The sequence below is a fragment of the Ovis aries genome, chromosome 2 (genome assembly GCF_016772045.2).
Source record: "Ovis aries strain OAR_USU_Benz2616 breed Rambouillet chromosome 2, ARS-UI_Ramb_v3.0, whole genome shotgun sequence".
Lineage (NCBI taxonomy): Eukaryota > Metazoa > Chordata > Mammalia > Artiodactyla > Bovidae > Ovis > Ovis aries.
Window position 1 is genome coordinate 240,460,061 of NC_056055.1, and position 26,614 is coordinate 240,486,674.

The 26,614-nt window shown below is 46.3% G+C and overlaps 1 pseudogene; it reads left to right on the top strand.

Moving 5' to 3' along the window:
* The first annotated feature begins 10,143 nt into the window (after positions 1-10,143).
* Positions 10,144-12,356, top strand: LOC105606964 (eukaryotic translation initiation factor 3 subunit K-like; annotated as a pseudogene).
* Positions 12,357-26,614: the final 14,258 nt, after the last annotated feature.

Sequence of the window (26,614 nt, forward strand, 5' to 3'; positions counted from 1 at the left end):
TGGTTAGGGACGAGGAGGAAAGGATCGATGGAAGATTCTGGGCCTATTCTCATCAAAGTTAAAGGTCCAGGACGGGATGATATTAATTGTGGGGAAGCTCAGGTGATGGTCATGATGGAGTTGGAGGTGGTTTGAAGTGTGGAGGAGAATGGGTGCAGAGCTCCGACTGTGCTCTGAAGGGCAGGAGGAGAGTTGTGGAGCTAATAGAAGTGAGAAGGCATAAATCAGTAGGTAGGCTGTGGCTGCAATTCATGGGGTCGCAAAGAGTCGGACACGACTGAGCGACTGAACTGCGAACTGCGAACTGTGGTTGCCAAGACTAACCCACAGCTAAGAAATGTACCACCCCGTTCCTCTAGAGTAGGGTCTTGAGTCCCTGGTACTCCAAGTGTCCAGCAGGGGGCGCTCTGCCCCTACATTTCCCCCTTTCCTCACCCCTCAGAATTTTCTTCTTTCGTTCAAAAATACTCTTTGATCACAACTGTGTGTCAAGCACTGTGCACCAGACACTATACCATGGTACCATGGACTGCAACCATTCAGGCACCAGCCAGACGCACAGACAAGCAAGGTCCTGGACTCCGTGGTGCTGGCAGGGTAGGAATACAGAGAATAAATCATTACTGATTTAATTTAAAGAGTATCAGATGAAGCTTTCCTGAGGAGCTGCCTTTTAAACTGAGACTTAACAGATGCCTAAATCTTGACCAGGTAACAATGTGGCAAAGAGGTGAAGGTGGAGTGTGTAGGGGTTGCCTTTCAGACAAAGGGGAACAATGGGCTTCAGAACGTGAATTAGGAAAAGGTCAGGGCCCGTTCAGTAGAAAGGAAAGAAGCCTGCTTCTGTGGCTACATCCAGCTTTGATCAGAGGTTTAATCCTTTCTGGGCTTCCCTTGTGGCTCAGTAAAGAATCCCACCATGCGGGAGACCTGGGTTCGATCCCTGGGTTGGAAAGATCGCCTGGAGAAGGGAAAGGCTACCCACTCCAGTATTCTGGCCTAGAGAATTCCATGGGGGTCTCAGAGTTGGACACGACTGAGCGACTTTCTCTTCACTTTAACCCTTTCTATTGTGAAACTCACACACTTGGAGCCTCCCAGTTTCCAAGACTCAGTTTTCTTGAGATTTGCCTTTCGTGGGAAAAAGATGAAGACAGAGAGCCAGCAGGTCTCTGGGTCCTTTCTAGAGTAACCAAGCTTGGGAGGGAGAACTCCTGTTCACCCCATTCCTAAGCACAAACTTTTTGGCTACAAGTGAAACTCAGTTTAAACTTCAGGGCCCCTCCCAAGGCTGTGGAGCGAGTCAAATCGTATGCTCATTATGCTCATGTATTTTTATAAAACGTGCACAAATGATATATTTTAGTCACAGCTGGACATCTGAAATGTGAAATACCAACAGTTAGTCCAAGAGGTGTGCCAGGTGATTAGTTAAAACAAATACATTTTCTGATGTTTGTGGTATTTTTCAGTTTTTGAAATTTGGGATTTATCATGACTTTTTTCTTAGTCTAAATAAATGTTCACTTTGGGTATACATTTTATACCTATAATCCTATACCTGTTTTTTAAGAATTTTATTTATATATTTGGCTGCACCACATGGCATCTTAGCTCCCCCACCAAGGATCGAGCCTGCACCCCTGCAGTGGAAGCACAGATTTCTTTCTTTGTTTCTTTTTAAAACTATACATTTATTTACTTCGTTGCACTGGGTCTTGGTTGCTGCATGCAGGCTTTCTCTAGCTGTGGTGAGGAGGGGCTGCTCTCTATCTGGTGCGCAGGCTTCTCCCTGTGGTGGCGCCTCTTGTTGCGGAGCACAGGCTGTGTGGCACACAGGCTTCAGTAGTTGTAGCACACAGGCCCAGTTGCTCTGAGGCACGTGAGATTTTAATTCCCGAACCAGGGATCAAACCTGGGTCCCCTGCACTGGCAAGTGGATTCCTATCCACTGTGCCACTAGAAGAGTCCAGAAGCATAGATTTCGAACCCCTTGACCACCAGGGGATTCCCCTATATTTCTTTTCTTAAAGAGGGCGTCCTAAATTGTAAAAGCTCGATGACCAGTATGACCTGCATCTGCCCGAGTGGGGTTCCAGAGGCTGACTACTCACTCCAGACCTTAGCCGCTTCTGGAGTTAAGAACTGATCCTTCCTGATCAGTTCTTGGATCTAACTGATCCTTCCTCGCCCTTCGATCAGTCTCCCCTACTTTGTGGTCCACACCCACCCGGGTAGAGGACTCATGGTTAATAGGAATGCCAAGGGAATAGGGCTACATGGAAAGTCAAAGATAATTAGTAGTAAAATGTTTTGTTTTGTTTTGTTTTTACTTTTTATTTTGAGATTGTTTCAGATTCATAGAAAAGTTGCAAGAAGAATCAAAGAATTCCTGTATAGGCTTCACCCAGATTCCCCAGCTGTTAAAAATTTACCTCATTTGTTATCATTCTCTTTCCCTTCCCAGTCTTTCTATATATACTTGGCTATTTCTGAGTAAATTGGAGATATAATGCTCCTTTTCCCCTAAATGAGTCAAAGTGTGCTTCCTAAAGATACAAGGACATCCTCAAACTTAATCATACTACTGTTATCAAAGTCAATATGATACGCTGAAACCTACAGACTTTCCTCCGGTTTTATCAGTTGTCCTGCTAAGGGTCTAATAGTGTCATTTCTTGTCCAGACTCAATCCAGGATCACTCGATCACTCATGCCATCAAACTCTCACATCTCTCTTTTTTTTTTTTTACTTTATTTTACTCATATCTCTATCCTTTTTTTTTTTTTTTTCATCTCGCTCTCTTTTTAATCTGGAATAGTTCCTTGGTTTTTATCTTTTGTGACATGGCATTTTAAAAAATAATAGGCCTATTATTTTGTAGAATATCCTTCCACCAGAGTTTGTCTGATGTTTCCTCATGATTAGATTGAAAGTTTGCATTTTGGGCAGAATTATCACAAATGTTGATATATCTTCTCAATACCCCATATCAGGAGATAAGTAATAATATGAACCATTGTATGCTGAAGCTGAAATGCCAATAGTCTGACCACAAGATGCAAAACTCATTTGAAAAGACCCTGATGCTGGGAAACATTGAAGGTGGGAGGAGAAGGGGACAACAGAGGATGAGATGGCTGGATGGCATCACCGACTCAATGGACATGAGTCTGAGTAAACTTCGGGAGTTGGTGATGGACAGGGAGGCCTGGCGTGCTGCAGTCCATGGGGTCGCAAAGAGTCGGACACCACTGAGCGACTGAACTGGACTGGAGCTGGATTGTATGTTGAACTTGAGTCACTTGGTTGAGGTGTCAGTTTTCTCCACTGTCAAGTTGCTATCCTTTCTCTTTATAATCAGTAAATATCACCATACATTGTGATGACAATCCACTGTTAATCCTTGCCTAAATCAATTATTATTTCGATGGTTACCAAGTCTGACTTTCTAATTATGCTATCTTTCTACAGTTGTTAGAAGAGCTTTCCCTTCTCCATTTGTTCATTCATTTATTTTATCTTTTTAATATTTTTTATTTATTTGGCTGCCCTGGCTCTTAGTTGTGGCATGGGGGATCTAGTTCCCTGACCAGGAATCAAACCTAGGCCCCGTGCACCGGGAGTGCAGAGTCTTAGCCACTGGACTACCAGGAAAGTCCCTGTTCATTTTATATCGGAATGAATTCATGGATTTCTTTTATATTCCATTACCAACCATTGTTCTGAGGCTTAAATTGCCCCCAGTTTGGCCAGTGGGACCCACTTCAAACTGGTGTCTTCATCTCGCTTTGAGTACTTCTTGCTTTCTGGTAAAGCAAGCTGTCCAGGCTCACCTGTCCTTCCCCCGCCCATCCTGAGATCAGCCATTTCTTCAGGGAGCCAAGTATGTTAGAGACGGAAGGTATTAGGCGGAGTCCAGCTCCTGTTAGTCTAGTGCTTTCAGTTTATAAAGTCTGCTGCTGCTGCCAAGTCGCTTCAGTCGTGTCCAACCCTGTGCGACCCCATAGATAGCAGCCCACCAGGCTCCCCGATCCCTGGGATTCTCCAGGCAAGAACACTGGAGTGGGCTGCCATTTCCTTCTCCAATGCATGAAAGGGAAAAGTCAAAGTGAAGTCACTCAATTGTGTCCGACTCTTCGCCACCCCATGGACTGCTGGAGTGGGGTGCCATTGCCTTCTCCATTATAAAGTCTAATATCTCCTATTTACTAAAAAGCCTCAGGCTTGGACAGAGGTGAGTTTGAGTGTGGAAACTGCTTATTGGCTTTGTCACTTTAGATGATACACAATGGCAGCAATGATGCCTACCCTCAGAGTCGTTGCAAGGATGTAAACTCCAGAAGGGCAAGCACCATTGTCTGCTTTTGACCACAGCATCTCCAACAAGGGCCTGAGGACAATAGGAGCTCCTTAATAGTCTTTTTTTCTTTTTATTTTGTTTACTTACTTATCTTTGGCTGCCCTGGGTCTTTGTTGTGGCACACAAACTCTTTGTGGTATATGGGCTTTCTCTAGTTGCTGTGAGCCGGGGCTATTCTCTAGTTGCGGTGCTTCTCGTTGCGGTGGCTTCTGTTGTTGTGGAGCCTGGCCTCCAGAGCTTGGGCTCAGTAGCTGTGGAGCACAGGCTTGGCTGGCTCGAGGCCTGTGGGATCTTAGTTCCCCCACCAAGGAGCCAACCCGTGTCCCCTGCATTGGCAGGTGGATTCTTAACAGCTTGACCACTAGGGAATTTTCTGTAATAGTCCTGAAGGATGGAATGACCTGCGATGCGAGGTGTGAAGTGTTAGCCCTGTGTCTGGTGCACACACACAGCTTGCGGTCAAGGGTGGCCGCTGTTCTCTGTTTTATGGATACTTGTATGTGCTCAGAGTTAGAGCTAATTGTCAGGGGGGCACTGGTGATGGGCCAGCTAGAGGCCTCTGCCCTTCGCAGAGGAAGGAAGGATTTGGACTGAACAGATAAAAACAAAGACAAACACATACTGGCCTAAGTGTGCTGGGAAGGAGGCCACAGACAGGCAGTCAAGCCCAGAGGAAGCGGCAGCTGGAAACCAGTCAGAGGTTCTGGAAGCCGTGTGGCCGGGCTGGACCCCCGGCGGGTGGAGGGTGAGGTATGGGTGTGGGCAGATAAGAGGTAGGGGGAACTGATCGAGGCAGACTTCTGGGGGACAGGAAGGAGTTTTGTGCTAGACTTGGGCAGACAACTGGACGAGGCTGTACTTCAGAGCCCCTGCCTAAGATGCCCGATCTCGAGCAAGACACAGAACCCACGTTGTGGGGGCCTCCTTATCTCACGGGGAGCCCAGGACACCACCAAGGAACCTCTAGCCTCTGGGGGAGACCCAGACCCTGCTGTTGGGGATCTCATACCTTCTCACCACCAACCTTGCCCCCTCCTCCTGGTTCTGCTCCCTGCTCCCCCTCCAAATGTGGTTGGACTTTTAGCCCCTTGGCATGTCTCCCATCTGTCCAGGAAGCCTAAGGGTCTTGCAGCAGGCTTCATTTCTTAAAAGCCCCTCCTTTATTCAAGCCTCTGAGGGTTTCCTGGAAACGGCGTGGTGGTGAGAGTCAGCTTCTAAGTGGCCACCAGTCTCTCCACCGGGGTTATTTTGGAAGGTGACACCTTCCCCCGGCTTACCACAGTCCCCTTCCAGAGCACCCCCGGATGCTATGACAGCTGACAAAGGGAAACCACAAGACCAGAAGTTGAGCCAGTCTGCTTAGGAGGAGGCAGGAACAGAGCGTGGCGGGGGGGACAAGGTCCCTGCTTGGCACACCCATGCGGGCTCAAGGTAGGGGTTGCAGGGCCAGCAGGCTTTGATGCCACAGAAGCAGCCACTTTGCTGTAGAAGCCTCTGTCCAGGAGTCGATCTTTAAGGGGCTCTGAGTAGCAGGTTCTACGACTGGAACTCTTCCCATTGCACCCATTTTTCGGTGTGGAAACTAAGGAAGCAACTTAAAGAAGCTCCAACAGCAAGTGAGCAACAGAATCAGGCTCAAACCCAGCTCTCTCAGTTCTGTCCTGCGTCCTCTTCCCACAATCCCAGTTACCTACCCTTGCCCAGGAATCCGCAGAATCCAGAACTTTCTAAACTGTTTCCTGAGACTTCATGGAATATTCTGACAAAATTGAGGCTAGTGATATTTATTTCTTTTAAAATGCATTGGAAAAGTACATGCCTAATAGAAACGTGTTTAGTTTCTAAATAGAAACTAAACACGTTTCTATGATGGGTCTTATTGTGACACACGTTATCGCCTTTACCAAATGGTGTGCCATTCCCAAGGGTGATGTGCGCCCCAAGCGTTATGGCCGAAATCCTTCACCACATTCTCTCTGAGGCCACACTTCCTGTGGGTGACTCTCAGGCAGAGACTGACTCGACAAGCACAGGAAGGCAAGGCCATCCTGGGAGGCAAAGGAGTTTGTTTTTTTTTGTTTTAGTTTTTAGCCATGCATCTTGTGGGATCTTTGTGCCCCAAACTGAGATCGAACCTATGCCCCTTGCAGTGGAAGCACAGAGTCTTAACCCCTGGACCAGCAGGGAGGTCCCTGCGATGGGCAGTTTTGGACTGAGGACTCCCCAGTGGTTCTGCTGAAACTTTCCTAGAATTGCACCTCAGTCTGAAGTGTTTCCTGCCCACCCCTCCCTCCTTCCTTCCTCTGTCTTCCATGGGGGTTTCACCTGCACTGTGGCCTGCCAGCTCTCCCACCTTCCTCCGGCTCCTTGCCCATTTTCCCTCACAGGTATTTTCCCCAACAAATCAGTCCCACGTCTAATCCCCTCTTGACACTGGCTTCTCAGAGGACCTGAACTAACACATCAAGAATTCCTCCAAGGTTCACAAACTAGTCTCCAATGCACATATGCATTGTTTCAACAAATATTTCTCCACTTTCATAGGAATGTATTCACCAACCACGTGTTCAATTGCGGTCAAGCGATGTGATCATTTTTCTATGTTTTGCAACTTGTGATTTCAGCGTGTGACTGTGATGCTCAATGCTTGTTGTCTATCAAAATAGGAGTCAATTTTTGGGTCATTTCTCATAGCAGTTAATTTGTGACACCTTTGTTGGTTTGTGAGAGGCTGGGCTGTCTCCTTTAACTTGGAGGTCATCACCTCCTGGCAGCGGTCTGCTAACATACTTTACTTTGTAAGTGTTCCATAGTAAACTTTGGGAAGAGCCGCCAGAACCGATCTTGAACGTGCATATACCTTCTCAACTGCTGATGCTGCTCGGGGCAATGGACTTTAGACAGCTCCTTCTGGCTGAGGACCGAGCAGAGTCTGGTATTGCCATAATCCACAGGGAACAGTCCCAGAATCTGTGCCTGCCCACTCTGTCCAGAAAGGAGGACCCTCAGTTCTGTAAGACGCCTCATGTTGACCCCTTTGGTTTCCTTTGATGTGTTGTGTGTGCACGCTCACTCAGTTGTGTCCGACTCTTTGCGACCCCATGGACTGTAAGCCCACCAGGCTCCTCTGTCCATGGAATTTTCCAGGCAAGAATACTGGAGTGGGTTCCCGTTTCCTACTCCAGGGGATCTTTCCAATTCAGGAATCGGATCCATGTCTCTTGTGTCTCCAGCGTTGACAGGCAGGTTCTTAACCACTGTACCACCTGGGAAGCCTCTGATGTGTTGTTGCTGCTGCTGCTGCTGCTGCTAAGTAGCTTCAGTCATGTCCAACTCTGTGCAACCCCATAGACGGCAGCCTACCAGGCTCCCCCATCCCTGGGATTCTCCAGGCAAGAACACTGGAGTGGGTTGCCATTTCCTTCTCCAATGCATGAAAGTGAAAAGTGAAAGGGAAGTCGCTTAGTCATGTCCGACTCTTAGCGACCCCATGGACTACAGCCCACCAGGCTCCTCCGCCCATGGGATTTTCCAGGCAAGAGTACTGGAGCTGATGTGTTGTTAAGAGTGACCAAATCTAGAGGTGATACTATCCTTGGATTCCTTGAGGGTTTTGATCAAGATGAGGGAAATATTTTTAGTTAAAATATATTTACTATGAACAGTGTCTTTACTTTCTCTCATATGCTTTCCAAAGTATTTTTACAAATGGCTCATTTAATTTTTTTTTTTACTTTTACTTTTTTTTTTTTTTGGCCATGCAGCATGTGGGATCTTAGTTCCCAAGCCAGGGATCAAATCCACATCCCCTGCAATGGAACCGCAGAGTCTTACCCACTGGACCGCCAGGGAAGTCCCCTACAATTTGCTCATTTGGCATTTTTTTCAATGTACGTATACAGATTTATTTCCTTATTTGCTTTTTGGTCTTCCACGCTGCATGGGCTTTTCTCTAGTTGCCATCAGTGGGGGCAACTCTGCTGCAGAACTCGGGCTTCTCCTCGTGGAGCACGGGCTCTGGGACTCATGGGCTTTGACTGTTGCAGCTCTGGGGCTCAGCCGTTTCGGTCCCTGAGCTCCAGAGCACAGGCTCAAAAGTTGTGGCACACAGGCTTAGTTATTCCACGACATGTGGATTCTTCCCAGATCAGGGATCGAACCCGTGTCTCCTGCATTTGCAGGAGGATTCTTTACCACTGAGCCACCAGGGAAGACCTGCTCATTTAGTTTTTAAAGTGATTCTGTGATTCTTTGAGCACAGGCTCTGGGGTGGGGTCCGGGTTCAAATTCTAGCTTGTTTTGTGACCTTGAGCAAATCATTTAAAATCTCTGAGCCTTATTTCCTTTTCTGTGTAATAAAACTGCCGCCTCCTCTGGCAGGATGAAGTGAGGTCATGGAGATGTTGTGGTTGCCTGGGCAGGGGTTGCATCAGAGAAGGTCTGATCGGCTAAACTGGGGGTCTGAGGAGCCGCAAAGCAGGTTGAGTCATTAGTGATGTGGTGAGACTGCCTTCGCTGGTCCAGGCAGAAGAAACACTCCCCGCTCTGTGCTCCCGCAACACTGTCTCTGTCCCTTAAAGGCCTTCAGCATTATCCCTTATTGGAGTCTTTTCTACCCAGCCTGGGAGATTTGGGGTTGCCAGAAGTAGGTGTTAAGTCTGCTGAGGTTCAGGCATTAGGAGTTAGCATGGACCCCTCAGGCCCATGTGAGTGGGGACTGAGGAGTCCTCAGGAGGATGAAATGCCCATGAGGTTGAGCGAGAGTCACAGGGTCGGGCCGCTCAGCGGCCCCACTCGTCAGAGTCGAAGGAACTGCTGCCACGGAGGGCTCTGATGAATGGGAGAGCACGAGGTGCCGTTTCAGCTCCTTCACCCTCTGCTGACAAAGCGGGACCGGGTGCGTGAGTGGGACACCCTTTTCGTCGCTGAGGACAGAACATGTTGTGGGTGTGACTTGCTGGCCCAGCACTGGGGGAGCCCCACAAGAGGCAACACCCTTGGCTTCCACACCCTTGACTTGCCAACCCTTGTCTTCCCATGAAGGCAGATGATGACATGCTTGGGAGCCCACAGAGCCGTCCCCGGAACCTCTCAGAAAAACCCTCCTGACATCTGCGTTCATCCAGCTCTTTCTCTGGGTGAGGTGCTGTCTTAAGCACTTTCCAGACATGGTCTGCTACAGTCTCCATAACAACTCCCCGTCTGTTCCAAGTCCTATTTTGTAAAGGAGGTAAGGAAACAAACAGACACGTCACGGAATTTGCTCAAGATGCAAGCTAGAGAGGCAGAGGGATTTGAACCTAGTCTGGTTGACTTTAGGGCCATGGGCTATGAACCAAAATACTCAGCTGATACAGGAGAACTAATTGAGGACGATTTCAAGGCTGGGTTGCAGTGAAGTAGTTGCTACTAACGTGCCCCCATTTATTCCCAATAAATGGGGTAGGCTGGGTGTTTGGGTTCCATGTACAACCCAGCTATGCTAGGCACCTACCTGGCATTATGTAAGTGTCTGTTGTGTGACAGCTATGGCAGCAATAGAAGCTCTGTGCCAGAGCCGTGGGCCTTCCTGGTACCTAAATCTCTAGACTCTGGAGTCGGGAGGAAGCTATTTGGCCTTGGCAGTGCCTCCCGGCCAGGGCTCTGAGGTCCTCCTGGCTCCCAGCATGAACACAGCATCACAGCATCACACTTGTCCTACATCCTTTGCTCTTTGCAGATGACCAAAGATGGTAAAAAAGCTCGACAGACGGCTAATGATTCAGCTCTACCGCTTAGTGGCTGTATGGCCTCAAACAATTCAAAGGTGAATTAACCTTTCTGAGCTCAGTTTTTTAATCTGTTAAATAGGGGGAAGACTATCCACCTCATAAGGCTGTGGTGAGGCATACATGAGGAAACAAATGTCAAGCACCCTGATGCTGGAAAAGATTGATGGCAAAAGGAGCAGGGGGCGGCAGAGGATGAGATGGTCAGATAGCATCACTGACTCAGTGGACATGAATTTGAGCAAACTCTGGGAGATGGTGGAGGACAGAGGAGCCTGGCATGCTGAAATCCACGGGGGTCACAAAGAGCTGGACATGACTTAGCGACTGAACAACAACTAAACTTCCTAAAAACGGCAACGCACTTCAGTATTTTTGTCTGTGGAATTCCACGAACAGAGGAGCCTAGAGGGCTATGGTCCATGGGGTTGCAAAGAGTCGGACACGACTGAAGCAACTGAACACAATAGAAAAGTTCTAATTTTCCTCCTCCTCTTCATCACTGTTGCTGTTACTATACCATCTCCATTCTCAGGACTAGGGTCTTTCTCTACACTTTGATTCTGGGTCCCCTCTCCGGATGTGAAGGTCCAGACACCCAGCTAGCCCTGTCGGTCCTTGGAGGGCAGAGCTGCCCTCAGGGGAGCAGGTTAGAGCCAGGTCTCAGAGCCGGGAGACCTGAGTTCTCCTCTCAGCAAGGCCACCAATTTGCCATAGGACCACAGGTCAATCACTTTTTCTCTCTAAAGATCAGTTTCCCCACTTCTCCAGTTCTCGAGGATGCAGCCCGGCAGGGTCTTCGGCTCCATCCCCGGTGTGGGAGGCGACAGCTGTCATGGTGATGTTTGAGCAGATGAGAGCAAACGCGGGCAAGTCACTCGAGGGGATGGACAGGTACAGTCCTGAGAACCTGGCCACCCTGGACCACTATGTGAAGACGCAGGCCAAGGAGAATATTTATCATCTGGAAGCCAACCTGGCTGTGTTGAGGCTATACCCAGCTTTTCTCCAGACCACAGTCACTGCCCAGATCCTGCTAAAGGCCCTCACCAACCTGCCCCATGCTGACATGCTGTGCAAGCGCGGCAGGAAGAATGGCCCACCCAGCCAATTTTGTCCCTCAGAGACCTGCTGGGGACCTGCCACTTCTAGTCCTTCTGGTAAGCCCTGGATAAAAACATGGATCTCTTGGAAGGTATAACCGGCTTCGAAGACTCTGTCCAAAATCTGCCATGTTGTGGGCATCAGTCTCTGGATGCTGGCTGAGATGCTGGGGGATCTGACGGGCAGCGAGCTAAAGGTGCAAGTGAGCAGTATGGCTGGAGTCCCGACGAGTTAGATGAGACCTCCATCTGCAGCCAGGAAGAGAGCATTAAGCCCAAGAGTGTCATGGAGAAGATAGGCTGACAGGGGGCCCAGCATCATGGCTTCCTCCAGGTAACAGGTGTTTAGTATAGATTTGTTGGCTTCTCAAGAAAAAAAAAAAAAAAAACCATCACGAATTGTTTCCCCGTGGGTGAGTAGGGAGAGTCGTACCCGCCCAGCTCACCTCACTGGGCTGTTGTGAAACCAACACAGGGGTATGAGAGCCTCTGTGAGGGTAGGGCCCTGTGTAGAGTGATTCGGTTTCTTAGAAGAAAAACAAGGGATGCAGGAACCCAGAGGAGCCAAGTGATCTCCTGCTTCTGATCACAATTCTTCCTTTTCTTTGCCTGTTTGATTCATTCATTCAACATATATTGATCAAGCACCTACTATGTACCAGGGAGTCTTTTAGGTCCTGGGGACACAGCAGTGAACAAAACCAAAATCTCTGCCTTCATGGAACTTCTGTTCTAACGGAGAGACGCAGACACTAAATGAAGCTGGATGAGGCCCTACCTCCTCCAGGAAACTTCCCCTGACAACTTTGTCCCCACCTCCTCGGTTGGACATTCCCCTCTGGATACCCCTAGTCCAGCGATCACACTGGACAATGATATCCGACGTGCCTGTTTTATCACAACCCATGGTTCTCTTGAGGACAGGGACCTTGACTCATGTTTTCTATCCTTGGCACCAAACACAAGGCTTGGCATCTGGTTAAGACTCAAGACCCTTATTGTTCAACAAACAAAGGAATGAAGCAAACGGAGTGATTTACGCCATAGACTTCTAGTTGTTGACTCACTCAACAGGTTTTGTCAGGCAGCCTCCATGGGCAGGTGTGGACGGGTGTGGTTGTGAATAAAGAGATAAAAAGTTTCTGTCTCTTGCCCTGAAGGATGGTATAATCTGAAAAGCAGGAGAGAGGCCAGGAGGAGGGAATGAACATCTACTGAACAGGAGCCCCAGTACATACTTACCTCTCCAGCAAAGTAGGTATTAGTAACTTTTCACAGGTTAAGAAAGAGGTTCATAGAGTCTCAATAACATGCAAGAACAGTGGGGCTGATGTGGGTTTGAGGTCAGCCCAGGCCTCCTACTTTCCCACTGTAATCAGGACACAAGGCAGGGTTTGCTCTGTCCCTGAGGGGGCAGTCTGCATAAAATGAGGGCTGCGGACCCTCAGAGGTGGGAGAGGTTGCTGAACTGAGGTCCGTCTTAGAGGAGGAAGCTGCCCACTGTACCTTAAAGGTGGGCAATTGGTGGGATGGGGACTGGCAGTGTTGGGGGGTACTCTCTGAAGGTGTGAAAGTCCTAGGGCCCTGGGAAGATGTCATTGGAAAGCTCTGAGGCCTGCTGATGGGCAAGCAAGGGAGGGTGGAGTAACTGTCGCTGCTTGGGCTCCCTGCTAGAGTCCCCGTGGCACCTCGTGTACAGCTTGGACTAGGTCAATGTCAACCGAGTGAATAGATCTTTTTCTCCTGACTCCTTGGGGAAGTAATCGGAGTTGTCATCTCAGCCAGATCCTAGCAAAGGACCTGCCACCTTCTGAATGCTCTCTGTGGTACCCAACTTGCCCGTTTTCTGGAGAGGTGTCCTTGACCACTGAGCAAGCCAAAGCCTGCCTGTTGAGATAATTTCTCTTTGAAATGAGGTTTGCCAGCTGCTTTACTCAGACTGAAAGGGGAGTGGATCACACGCCAAAAGTAACAGGTCTGTGTACAGGGTGCTGATGGAAGGCTTCACACTCTGGAGTCAGAATGTCTTCAGACCCCTTCTCTGCCTTCGTGGCTTACTGATCTTAAGCAAGTCCTTCATCTTCCCTAAACCTCAGTCTTCTCGTCTGTAAAAGAGGGCTTACTGGTACCTCGATCATCCAAGCCCCACTTGGGTGGTCTTTCCCCTGCCCTACTCTCCCCTGTCCTACAAAACTGGACCTGCCCCTTTTGGCTCTGAGTTTTAACCATGCAGAGATAGAAAAGGTCAGGGTAAACTTCTGGGAGAAAGGAGGATGCAGAATGAGACTGTTTGTTACCTCACAGGAGGACAAGCTGTGATGATTCGTGAGCTGAACCAAAGAGCTCCAGTTTACGAAAGTGTTGTCAAGTAGCATGCTAGCTTCTTAAAATACTTCCTATTTAATCCTCAGTGAAGTATTCTTAATTCCATTCTAAAGATGAGGATAGAGAGGTTCAGGATTGATTGCATGTCTTCATGCAGGACAACTTGGGCAAAGCAGGTGTATTCTTTAAGACTCAGTTGCAAATGAATAAACTGCTATGGAGCACTGCAGGCTACAGACAATGGGGTCACACAAAGTCGGACGCTATTGAAGCAACTTAGCAGGCATGCATGCCAAGTGGAAAGGGATTCATTCAAGGCTTTAAATACTTCCAAAATAACAAGAAGGGACAGGGGGCTGGTTCTAGAAAAGGCCTCCAGGAATAATTCCAGGACAAACCCACAGAACTGACCAGCCTGGGGAGTTGCTCCCTTTGCTTCGCTTGGCAAGGTGGATAATCTGTAACTGCTGGCTCCAGACCTATGCCAGATCTGCAAGAAAAAAAAAAAGGTGCTTCAAACTTTGACTCTGCTTCCACTGCTGATACTGTTGCAAAAAAGGCTGACTTGGAGCCTTTGACCTTCTTATTTTCACCTCCCAAATCTCACCCAACTGTTTATGGATTGAAGTGAAGTGAAGTCGCTCAGTCATGTCTGACTCTTTGCGACCCCGTGGACTGTAGCCTGCCAGGCTCCTCTGTCCATGGGATTCTCCAGGCAAGAATACTGGAGTGGGTTACCATTTCCTTGTCCAGGGGATCTTCCCAACCCAGAGATTGATCCCAGGTCTCCCACATTGGAGCGGGACACTTTAACCTCTGAGCCATGGATTGAAGTGAAGTGAAGTGAAGTCGCTCAGTCATGTCCAACTCTTTGCGACCCCATGGACTGTAGCCCAACCGGCTCCTCTGTCCATAGAATTCCATCGAATTCTCCAGGCAAGAGTACTGGAGTGGGTTGCCATTTCTTCCTCCAGGGGATATTCCCGACCCAAGGATTGAACCTGGGTCTCCCACATTGCAGTCAGACAGTTTACCGTCTGAGCCACCAGGGAAGCCCCAAGCCATGGCTTAGGAGAACCATATTCACAGAGTTCTAGCTGCAAGGGAGTCTGGGAAATGTAGTTTTTTTCACAGTGCCAGAAGGCATGCTAGAAGGAAGCAAGGGATGTTGAGTACCAAGCCAACATTTCTACAACCCTTCTTGCCAATGCAGAGCTTGTGTATGGAATTACTCTGCTCAGGGCCTGCTCCTGTTCACATACCATTAACTTAAAGGGGGTAGGGTGGTGTGTGCATGTGTGTGTGTGTGTGAGTGCGCCTGACGTAGATTTTAATGGATACTTCAGTAGAGCCCTCATTTCATGGAGCTCCTATTCCAGAAGAAGGCATTCATGGGAAACTCCAGGAAGGTGTTCCAGTGCCAGGAGGCCAGAATATTCTCATCTTTCTCTTCTCGAAATCTTTTATATGTATCTATTTATTTTTGGTGGTGCTGTGTTGGTTGCCTTGCACAGGCTTTCTCTAGCTGGGGTACGTGGGGGCTACTGTTCATTGTGGTGCATGGACTCCTCATTGTGGTGGCTTCTCTCTTTCCAGTTTGCAGGCTCTGAGCAAGGACTCAGCAGTTGTGGCATACAGGCTTAGGTGCTCCATAGCATGTGGAATCTTCCCAGACCAGGGACGGAGCCCATGTCCCCTGCAGTAGCAGGTAGAGTCTTATCCACTGCGCCAGCAGGGAACTCCTCAGTTCTCTCTCTTTTAAAGAGCTTTAAGTTATAATACACACACTGCATAATTCATCCATTTAAACTGGACACGTCAATGGTTTTTAGTATATTCATAGAGTTGTGTAACCACCATGATCTTTTTTTTAAAAAAAAACCATTATCTATTCTAAAACATCTTCGTCACACTAAAAGCAGACACTCTCCATTTCCCACTCCCAATCTCCAGCTCTAAGCAACCACTAATCAACTCTCATCTCCATATACTTACCTATTCTGGATATTTCATATAAATAGGATCATACAATATGCCATCTTTGTGACTGGTTTCTCTCATTTAATATAATGTTTTTATTGTTCACCTTGTCATACATTAATATTTCACTCATTTTTATGGATGAAGAATATCCCTTTGTAGGAAAAAACCACATTTTGTTTATTTGTTCAATTGGTGGACATTTGGTTTCCTTTTTTTTTAAATTGAAGTACAGTGGATTTGTGGATTGTTTCTACTTTTTAGTTATTGTAACTAAAGCTGTTATAAACATTCATATACAAGCTTCTGTATGAACATGTTTTCAAATCTTTTGAGTATATATATCCACATTAGAATTTTGAGTCATGCTGTAACTGTTTAAATTTTTGAAGAACCACCAAATTATTTTCCACAGTGGCTGTACCATTTTGCATTCCCACCAGCAATGTGTAAGGGTTCCTATTTCTCTATAGTATCATCAACACATCTTTTATCATATATTTAAAAAAAATTATAACTAGTATAGTGGGTGTGAAGTAGTATCGTGGTTTTGATTTGCATTTCTCTAATGTTTATAATGCTGAGTTTCTGTTGTTGAGCATTTTTTATATGGTTATTGTCCATTTATATACCTTCTTTGAAGAAGTGTCTGTTCCTATCATTTGCCCATTTTTGATTGGATTATTTACTTTTATTAGTTTTTTTCCTTTGTCTATTTTTTCCCCAAACATTAAACTTTTTATTTTGTGCTGGAGTACAGCTAATTAGCAATGTTGTGGTCAGGTGAACAGCAAAGGGATTCAGCCATACATATACATGTACCCATTTTCCCCCAAACCCCTCACCCATCCAGGCTGGCAGGTGACCCTAAGCAGAGTTCCATGTGCTAGACAATAGGTCTTTGTTGGTTATCCATTTAAAATATAGCAGTGTGTACATGACCTTCCCAAAGTCCCTGGCTATCCTTTCCCCCCTGGCAATCATAAATTCGTTTTCTGTCTGTGAGTCTCTTTGTTTTGTGAGTAAGCTTCATTTGTATCATTTCTTTTTAGATCCCACATATGAGGGATGTCCTGATATTTCTCCTTCTCTGACTCACTTCACTCAATGTGATACTCCTTAGGGCCACCCATGGTGCTGCAAATTATTTGTTCTTATTATTGAGTTGGATGGATGCGACTCTGAGTGAACTCTGGGAGTTGGTGATGGACAGGGAGTCCTGGCGTGCTGCAATTGATGGGGTCGCAAAGAGTCGGACACAACTGATTGACTGAACTGAACTGAACTGAAGAGTTGTTTATATTTCTGGATTCAAGTTCCTTATCATATGAATGATTTGAAAAATTTTTTTTACCTTTCTGTGAGTTGTCTTTTCACGTTTTTGTTTTTTAAACATCCTATATCAACTGGATAACAGTATCAGGACTGCTCATTTTTTAAAATTTATTTATTTATATTTGGTTGCCCTGAGTCTTCATTGCTGCAGGCCAGCTTTCTCTATTTGGGGTGAGCGGGGGCTACTCTTCATTGAGGTGCATGGGTTTCTCATTTTGGTGGCTTCTCTTGTTGTGGAGCACAGGCCTTAGGGCTTTAGTAGTGGCCACGGGCTTCGTGTCTCCACAGCATGTGGAATATCGCCGGATCAGCGACATTTATCCCCTGCACTGGCTGGCAGATTCTTATCCACACTGTACCACAGGGAAGTCTTCACTTTTTTTTTTTAAGAAAACTTTGTTTACTGAAATATGACTGCAATATAGAAAAGATGGCTAATGAACTAGATTGCAAGATATTAATACTCTACACTTTTCATGTTCTTCTTTTAAAAAATAATTTATTGGGGTGAAATTCACGTAACACAAAATTAACCATTTTTAAATGAACAATTCACTGCTAGAGCCTAGTGGGCTACAGTGCATGGGGTCGCAAAGAGTCAGACATAACTGGACGACGAAGCACAGCCCAGGACATTCAGAGCATTGTACCACTGCCACCTGTATTTAATTCCAAAACGCTTCCATAACTCCCAAGTGAAATCCCTTACCCATTAAGCAGTTTCTCTTCATTCTCTCGTCCTCTCAACTCCTGACAATGTCCAATCTGCCATCTCTATGAATTTGTCTATTCTAAACATTGTATCGGAGAAGGCAATGACACCCCACTCCAGTACTCTTGCCTGGAAAATCCCATGGATGGAGGAGCCTGGTGGGCTGCAGTCCATGGGGTTGCAAAGAGTAGGACACGACTGAGCGACTTCACTTTCACTTTTCCCTTTCATGCACTGGAGAAGGAAATGGCAACCACTCCAGTGTTCTTGCCTGGAGAATCCCAGGGACGGGGGAGCCTGGTGGGCTGCCGTCTATGGGGTCGCACAGAGTCGGACACGACTGAAGCGACTTAGCAGCAGCAGCAGCAGACATCGTATAAATGGAATCATATAATACGTAGCTTTTTTTTTGACTGCACTGTGTCTGCATCGCGGCGTGCACTCTGTCTGTAGCTGCAGCGTGTGGGTTTAGTTGCCCCACAGTACGCGGGATCTTAGTGACCCAACGAGGGACAGAACCACGTCTACTGCCTCGCAAGGTGGACTGACTTTCTGCGTTTGATTTCTTTCACTCAGCATAGTGTTTGGGAGGTTCCTGCACATTCTATGCTATTCTATCGCATAAAACTGCAAGTGTTAGTTGCTCAGTCGTGTCCAACTCTTTGAGACCCCATGGACTATAGCCCACCAGGTTCTCTGTCCATAGATTCTCCAGGCAAGAATACTGGAGTGGGTTGCCATTTCCTTCTCCAGGGATCTTCACAACCCAGGGGTGGAAACCAGGTCTCCTGCGTTGCAGGCAGATTCTTTACCATCTGAGCCACCAAGGAATTTGTTTATCCATTCATCTGTTGACGGACATTTAGACTCTAGCTTTTGGCTATCATGAACAGTGCTACTCAGAACATGCAAGCGTTGTAATTGTACTTGTTTGAATACCTGAATTTGTGTCTCATCCACAGATGTACTTGTTTGAACAGCTGAATACTTGTTTGTATTCAGTTCTTTTGGTAAATGTCTAGGAGTGGGATTCCTGGGTCATATGGTAATTCTTTCACTTTTTGAGGAATCACCAAACCATTTTCCACAACAGTTGAACCATTTTGTAGCCCTACCAACATTGTATGAGCATTCTGATTCTTCTACATCTTTGTCAGCACTTATTTTCCTTTTTTTTTTTTTTTTTTAAATTAAAGCCATCCTAGCCTTTTCATTTCTTGATGTAATTCTTGGAAGGACAAAAGTTTTCAGTTTTATAAAGTTTAACTTACCTGTTGTATTATTCCTGATCTGAGAGGAAAAGCAAGAAGGCTTTCATTATTATGCGATGTTGGCCACTTGCCTTTTTTAAAATTCAAATTCTTTTTACTTATCTGGCTGTGTCAGGTCTTAGTTGTGGCACGCAGGATCTTTGCTGCAGCTTGTGGGACCTACTTAGTTCCCTGACCAGGAATAGAACCTGGTCCCTCTGCGTTGGGAGCACAGAGTCTTAGCCACTGGACCACAAGGGAAGTCCTGGCCACTTGCTTTATGTAGACATTCTTTGTTGGGATGAAGAACTTCCCTATTCCCAGTTGAGCAAGTGTTTTTATCATGAAAGAGTGTTGGATTTTGTCAAGTGTGTTTTCTGCATCTATTGAGATGATCGCGTGGTTTTTGTCTTTTATTCTACTGACTAGTGTATTCCATTGATCAATTTTTGGATGTCAAACCACTTCTGGTATAAATCTTACTTGGTCCTGATGTATAATCTTTCTTTGCTGGTGTTGGATTCTATTTGCTTATATTATGTTGTCGGTTTTTGCATATATATATAGATATATTTGCATATATAGATATATTTGCATATATCTCTTATATATCCATAAGAGATATTTGTTTATAGTTATCTTGTAAGGTCTTTGGTTTTGGTATCAGAGTAATACTGGCCTCATAGAATGAGTTGGGAGTTGTTCTCTTATATTTTTTAGCAGATCTTGTCAAGAACTGGTGTGGGTCATTTCCACAGGAAAGAGCTAGGGCTCTGGGACCCTGGGCAGAGGGGGCTGAATCTGGCACACAGATCTGTCCTGATTGGCGAGCACATTATTTTAAGACAATTGAACCAACTTAAACAAAAAAAAATCTAGAGATTTCACAGAAGCCTAATGTTCAGATTCTCTAGAGTCAGAACCTTTGGCAGCAGTGGCCTGTAATTATGCTGAGTCATGATGAGTGGCCCAGGCTCTCTGGTTTGCCTCAGTCCCCACCTTTCCTTGTTAATCCTGACACCAAGGCTGAGTGTCAGGTACCATTTGTATCATACTATTCTTGGACCACTTTTTGTTAACCGTATGGCCACTGTATGCAGTTGCGTGGATGCTGCCTAGTTTACCCTTGCTGGATCTTTGTTTATTTATAAAATGAGGACATTAATAATTCTTAGCTTGGGACATTTTGAGGAAGATTAAGATGAGATTAAAAAAAATTTTTTTTTTCACTGATCTGGGTCTTCATTGCTACTCAAGGACTTTCTCTAGCTGTGACGCATGGGTTCCTCATTGTGGTGGCTTCTCTTGTTGCAGAGAACAGGTCCTAGGGCACCCAGGCTCAGCAGTTGTGAGGCACAGGATTAGTTGCCCTCCCTTGGCATGTGAGATCTTCCCGGATCAGGGATGAAACGCATATACCCTGCATTGGCCGGTGGATTCCCAACCACTGGACCACCAGAGAAAGTGACAGTTGTCTAGTCGTGTCTGATTCTTTGTGACCCCATGGACTATACAGTCCATGGAATTCTCCAGGCCAGAATACTGGAGTGAGTAGCCTTTCCCTTCTCCAGGGGATCTTCCCAACCCGGGGATCGAACCCAGGTCTCCCGCATTGCAGGCAATTCTTTACCAGCTGAGCCACAGGGGAAGTCCAAGCATACTGGAGTGGGTAGCCTATCCCTTCTCCAGCGGATCTTCCGACTCAGGAATCGAACCGGGGTCTCCTGCATTGCAGGCAGATTCTTTACCAACTGAGATATCAGACCACCAGGGAAGTCCTTAAATGAGATGATTGTAAAGAGGTTTAGCATACAGAAGGTACTCAACAGATTTAACCTTTGCTTTTTGCTGGCTGCACAGTATTCTGTCGCATGTATGTACAATTCTTCTAATGGTGGGCACACAGGGGAACATCAGTTTTTCTCTGTTTGACACAAGACTGGATAGGATATCTGTGTATATGGTAAGCATAAGATGGTTAAGAGTATATTATCACTGCTGGATTTGAATCCCAGCTGTGACCTCTTTCTGTCTCCTGTCCTCTTGAAATGGTGAGATGAGGGGATAAGTAGGATGAACCTAAGATGTCATTTGAAGATATATCTACAGAGCCTCTTAATGAGAGTGAAAGAGGAGAGTGAAAAAAACTGGCTTAAAACATTCAAAAAACTATGATCACGGCATCCAGTCCCATCACTTCATGGCAAATAGAGGGGTAAACAATGGAAACCGTGACAGACTTTATTTTCTTGAACTCCAAAGTCACTGCCGACAATGCCTGCAGCCATGATATTAAGACACTTGCTCCTTAGAAGAAAAGCTATGACAAACCTAGACACCTTATGAAAAAGCATAGACGTTACTCTGCCGATAAAGATGCATATGGTCAGAGCAATGGTTTTTCCAGTGGTCATGTACGGTTGTGAGAGTTGAACTGTAAAAAAGGCTGAGCACCAAAGAAGCGATGCTTTCAAATTGGAGAGAACTCTTGAGAGTTCCTCAGACTGCCAGGAGATCAAACCAGTCAATCTTAAAGGAAATCCACCCTGAATATTCATTGGAAGGACTGATGCTGAAGCTCCAATACTTTGGCCACCTGATGCAAAGAGCTCATTCATTGGAAAAGACCCTGATGCTGGGAAAGATCGAAAGCATGAGGAGAAGGGGGCAGCGGAAGAAAAGATGGTTGGATAGTATCCCTGACTCAACGGACATGAGTTTGAGCAAACTCCAGGAGATAGTGGAAGACAGAGGAGCATGGTGTGCTGAGTCCTTGGGGTTGCAAATAGTCGGACATGACTTAGTGACTGAACAACAGCTAGCGTTTTGTCCCCAGAAGGGCTGGAACGTCACAGGTGGGTGCAGGGGAAGATGCAAGTGTCTCGAGGCCCCTTCTGCAAATGTGAGAGCTGATATGCCCTATCTCAGAATCTCCCCGCCCTAGGGTGTGAAGCCAAAGGCCAACTTGTTGCATCTGACTGACAGCTGGGCTGTCCAGGGAGATGAGATAAGTGGGTGTCAGGCAGGAGGAGGCAGGTGTCAACCGCAGAGCAGGAGGAGGTGAGCACACTGTGAGCTCCCCACCCTCAACCCTGTTGAAGTCACAGAGTTGCTTAACCTTCTGAAGCAATGATAGCCCCAGACTCCCCCATATCTGACCTGGAGTCCTAACCTGGTGCCCGTCAAAATTATCCATACAACAGAGCTCCAGAACCCAGGCACTGAACCAGCCAGGAGCTCAGCTGACTGTCCTCAAGGTTGGAGGTGGCAGTGGTTATGGATTGGAGAAGTTTTTGAGGTTTTCAAAGAGGAAGTGAGGCTTCTGCTTGTGGTTCTGTTGTGTTTCTCTTTTTACTGCATGAGCCAGCCCAGCACTCCTGGCTCTACTTTGCTTCCCAAACCTCTTACTGATTGTTGTTCAGTTGCTCAGTCGTGTCTGACATTTTGCAACCCCATGGACTGCAGCACGCCAGGCTTCCCTGTCCTTTACTGTTTCCCAGAGCTTGCTCAAACTCATATCCATTGGTGGGTGATGCCATCCAACCATCGCATCCTCTGTCATCCCCTTCTCCTCCTGCCTTCAATCTTTCCCTGCATCAGGATCTTTTCCAATGAGTCGGCTCTTCACATTTGGTGGCCAAAGTATTGGAGCTTCAGCTTCAGCATCAGTCCTTCCAGTGAATATTCAGGATTTATTTCATTTAGAGTTGACTGGTTTGATCTCCTTGCTTTCCAAAGGACTCTTCAGAGTCTTCAACAACACAGCTCAAAAGCATCATTTCTTTGGCGCTCAGCATTCTTTATGGTCCAACTCTCACATCTGTACATGACTACTGGAAAAACCATAGCCTTGACTAGATGGTCCTTTGTCGGCAAAGTAATGTCTCTGTTTTTCATATGCTGTCTATGTTTGTCATAGCTTTTCTTCCAAGGAGCAAGCATCTTTTAATTTCATGGCTGCAGTCACCATCTGCAGTGATTTTGGAGCCCAAGAAGATAAAATCTGTCACTGTTTCCATTGTTTTGCCATGAAGTGATAGTACCAGATGCCCTGATCTTCATTTTTTGAATGTTGAGTTTTAAGTCAGCTTTTTCACTCTCCTCTTTAACTTTCATCATGAGACTCTTTAGTTCCTCTTTGCTTTCTGCCATAAAGGTGGTGTCGTCTGCATATCTGAGGTTATTGGTATTTCTCCTGGCAATCTTGATTCTGGCTTATGCTTCATCCAACCCAACATTTAGCATGATGTACTCTGCATATAAGTTAAACAAGCAGGGTGACAATATACAGCCTTGACATACTCCTTTCCCAATGTGGAACCAGTCCATTGTTCCATGTCCAGTTCTAATTGTTGTTTCTTGACCTGCATACAGATTTCTCAGGAGGCAGGTAAGGTGGTCTGGTATTCCCATCTCTTGAAGAATTTTACACAGTTTGTCATGATCCACACAGTCAAAGGCTTTCAGTTCAGTTCAGTCGCTCAGTAGTGTCCGACTCTTTGTGACCCCATGGACTGCAGCACGCCAGGCTTCCCTGTCCACCACCAACTCCCAGAGCCTGCTCAAACTCATGTCCATTGAGTCAAAGGCTTTAGCATAGTCAATAAAGCATAAGTAGATGTTTTTCTGGAATTTTCTTGCTTTTTCTATGATCCAATAAATGTTGGCAATTTGATCTCTTGTTCCTTTGCTTTTTCTTCCATCTTGTACATCTGGAAGTTCTCAGTTCATGTACTATTGAAGCCTAGCTTGGAGAATTTTGAGCATGACTTTGCTAGCATGTGAAATGAGTGCAACTGTGCAGTAGTTTGAACATTCTTTGGCATTGCCTTTCTTTGGGATTGAAATGAAAACTGACCTTTTCCAGGCCTGTGGCCGCTTCTGAGGTTTCCAAATTTTCTGCCGTAATGAGTGCAGCACTTTCACAGCATCATCTTTTAGGATTTGAAATAGCTTAGCTGGAATTCCATCACCTCCACTAGCTTTGTTCGTAGTGATGCTTCCTAAGGCCCACTTGACTCCCCACTCCAGGTTGTCTGGCTGGAGTGATCACACCATCATGGTTATCTGGGTCTTGTTTTTGCTGACTGTATAGAGCTTCTCTGTCTTTGGCTGCAAAGAATATAATCAGTCTGGTTTCGGTATTGACCATCTGGTGATGTCCATGTGTAGAGTTGTCTCTTGTGTTGTTGGAAGAGGGTGTTTGCTATGACCAGTCCCAAACCTCTTAATGATAATAAACTTGAAAAACAAATCATTTATTTGGCTGTGTAAGGGTCTTTGTCGCAGCATGTGAGATCTTCCGTTGCAGCACGAGGGCTTCTCTCCGGCTGCGACCCTCAAGCTCCAGGACATGCAGGCTCAGGGTGGGGCTTAGTTTCCCTGAGGCATGTGGGATCTTAGTTCCTGGACGAGGGATTGAACCTGCGTCCCCTGCATTAGAAGGCAGATTCTTAACCACTGGACCACCAGATAAGGCCTGACAATAAGTCTTGACAGTTGCACACAACTCATTATTTCAGCAACATCCTGCAAGCCTTCTGGTAGGTGGGCTGTAAATTCTAAGGTCTGAGTCATGTTCCTGTGGGATATACTGCCAGCAGCTGGTTCAATGCCTGACACACAGTTGGCAATCAATAAATCTGTGAATGAGTAGGTGAGTAACTGAGTGGCAGAGTCTCAGGGCACTTGCAGGGCGCCAGCTGCTAACTCTACAGCTCATTTCCCTAGTACTTGACTTGGGCCTCCATCCATCCTAATTTTTCTGAGGGTCCTTTGGCCGCTGAAGGGAATCCAGACCCTACTGTGCTACATCTGTAGCCCTTTTATCTCTTCACGGGCACCCCTCTAGCTCTTCTTCCCTCAGCTCTCCTTCCCCTCTGGGACACTGCAGCTCCATGTTGGGTCATGCAGTCTTGGGCCAGTCACTTTCTTTCTCTGAGTTTCAACTTTCTTGTCTATGAAACAGAATATAATAGCATCCAGGGTCATCATGTTGATGGAGTTAGACCAAGCGTGCCGAAGTACTTTGCAGGGTTCCTGGCACATGGTGAGGGCTTGAATGCCAGGAGCTATTATTGCTGTGTTGTGGGGACTGGTGTGGGGGCAAGACTGCTTTGGAGGAGAGCAGCAGTCTCCAACCTGGGGTTAATGAACAAAGCAATAAAACTGAATGTAATTCATCTCTCCAAGTGTGCTGCCTAAATTCTGGTCTTCCAAAGGGAGCCAGGAACATTCATCATCAGCTTTTAGGAAACTGACTTGCAGATACTTGCCTAACGAGGCAAAGAATGATGTACAATCTTAACAGTAATCCACGTTTGTCAAGTGCTTGCATGGGGCCAGGCAGTGTCCTCAGGGCTTTACCTGAATTATCTTGAGGAATCACTGAAAGAACCCTGGGAGGCAAGCGTTCTTCTTATCCGCACTGGACAGATGGGGAGAGAGGCAGAGAGGTTAAGTGACTTGCCATAAGGTTGCAGAGCTGGGGTGAAATCCAGCAGAGGTAACATTTGTTAAAAAATATCTATGCGGTGCTTCCCAGGTGGCTCAGTGGTGAAGAATCTGCCTACCTGTGCAGACGACGCGGGTTAGACCCCTGATCTGGGAAGAGCCCGCTTGCCGCGGATCAGCTAAGCCCACGTGCCACGACTATCAAGCCTGTGCTCTAAAGCCTGGCAGCTGCAACTACTGAGCCCGCATGCTGCAACTGTGGAAGCCGCGCACACCCTAGAGCCCATGCTCTGCAAAAAAGAGGGGCCACTGCAATGAGAAACCCTCATGTTGCAACTACAAAGTAGTCCCCGCTCACCTCAACTAGAGAAAACCCCCCCGGCAATGAAGACCCAGCACAGCCATAAATAAATAAAATTATAAATACATACATGTATATTTTTCCAATTCTTTTCTGTTATAGGTTAGTTCAAGATATTGAATACAGTTCCCTCTACTATACAGTAAATTCTTTTACTGTATATTTTACACATATGTAACTAGGGATGTGTCCATCTATTTTAATAGGGATGTGTATCTTTTAATCCTACACTCCTAATGTAGCTCTCTCCCTCCTCTTCCCCCTCCGCTAACCAGAAGTTTGTCTTCTGTGTCTGTGAATCTGCTTTTGTTTTGTAAATAAATTCATTTGGATTATTTTTCAATTGCACATTTAAGTGATATATAATAACTATTTTTCTGTGCCTGACAGTTAATATTCTAAAACATTCTGCGTATTACCTCTCTATGGACATCCTGTCCAGTCTTGTGTGGCACAGGGGAAAACTGGAGCCCACCAACAGAGAAATGCTACCTATTATGTCCACCAGAGGGCAGGCATGCACTTCTCTGCAGTGGAATACTATACAGCCAGGAAAAGACAGGAGGCAGAGGGTGCGTATGTTCTGGCATGAAATGATGGCCACAGGAGACTGTCAACAGAAAAAGTTACAGAATAGTATTATCATATCATCTATTAATATTCATGTATAAAAACAAAATTTAGAAGTTCATCTATTGTTTGTAGGTTCATGGATAGATGTCTGGAAAGATTAACATCAAACAAGTCACCCTGACCTACGGGAAACTGGGAAGGAGGGAGCTTCCATTTTTTTCCTTATATTCCCTGCTGCTTATCTGTATTATCTTGTAATTCACAGAAAGATGAAGAAAGTAAGTGCGCAGTGGACCAGGGGTTTGAGGATCCACGTCCACCCCTCCAGCTCTTCTGGTCCAGATACTGATTCTTTTCTGAGGCCTCCCTGGTGTCTTCTGCTCATCCCTG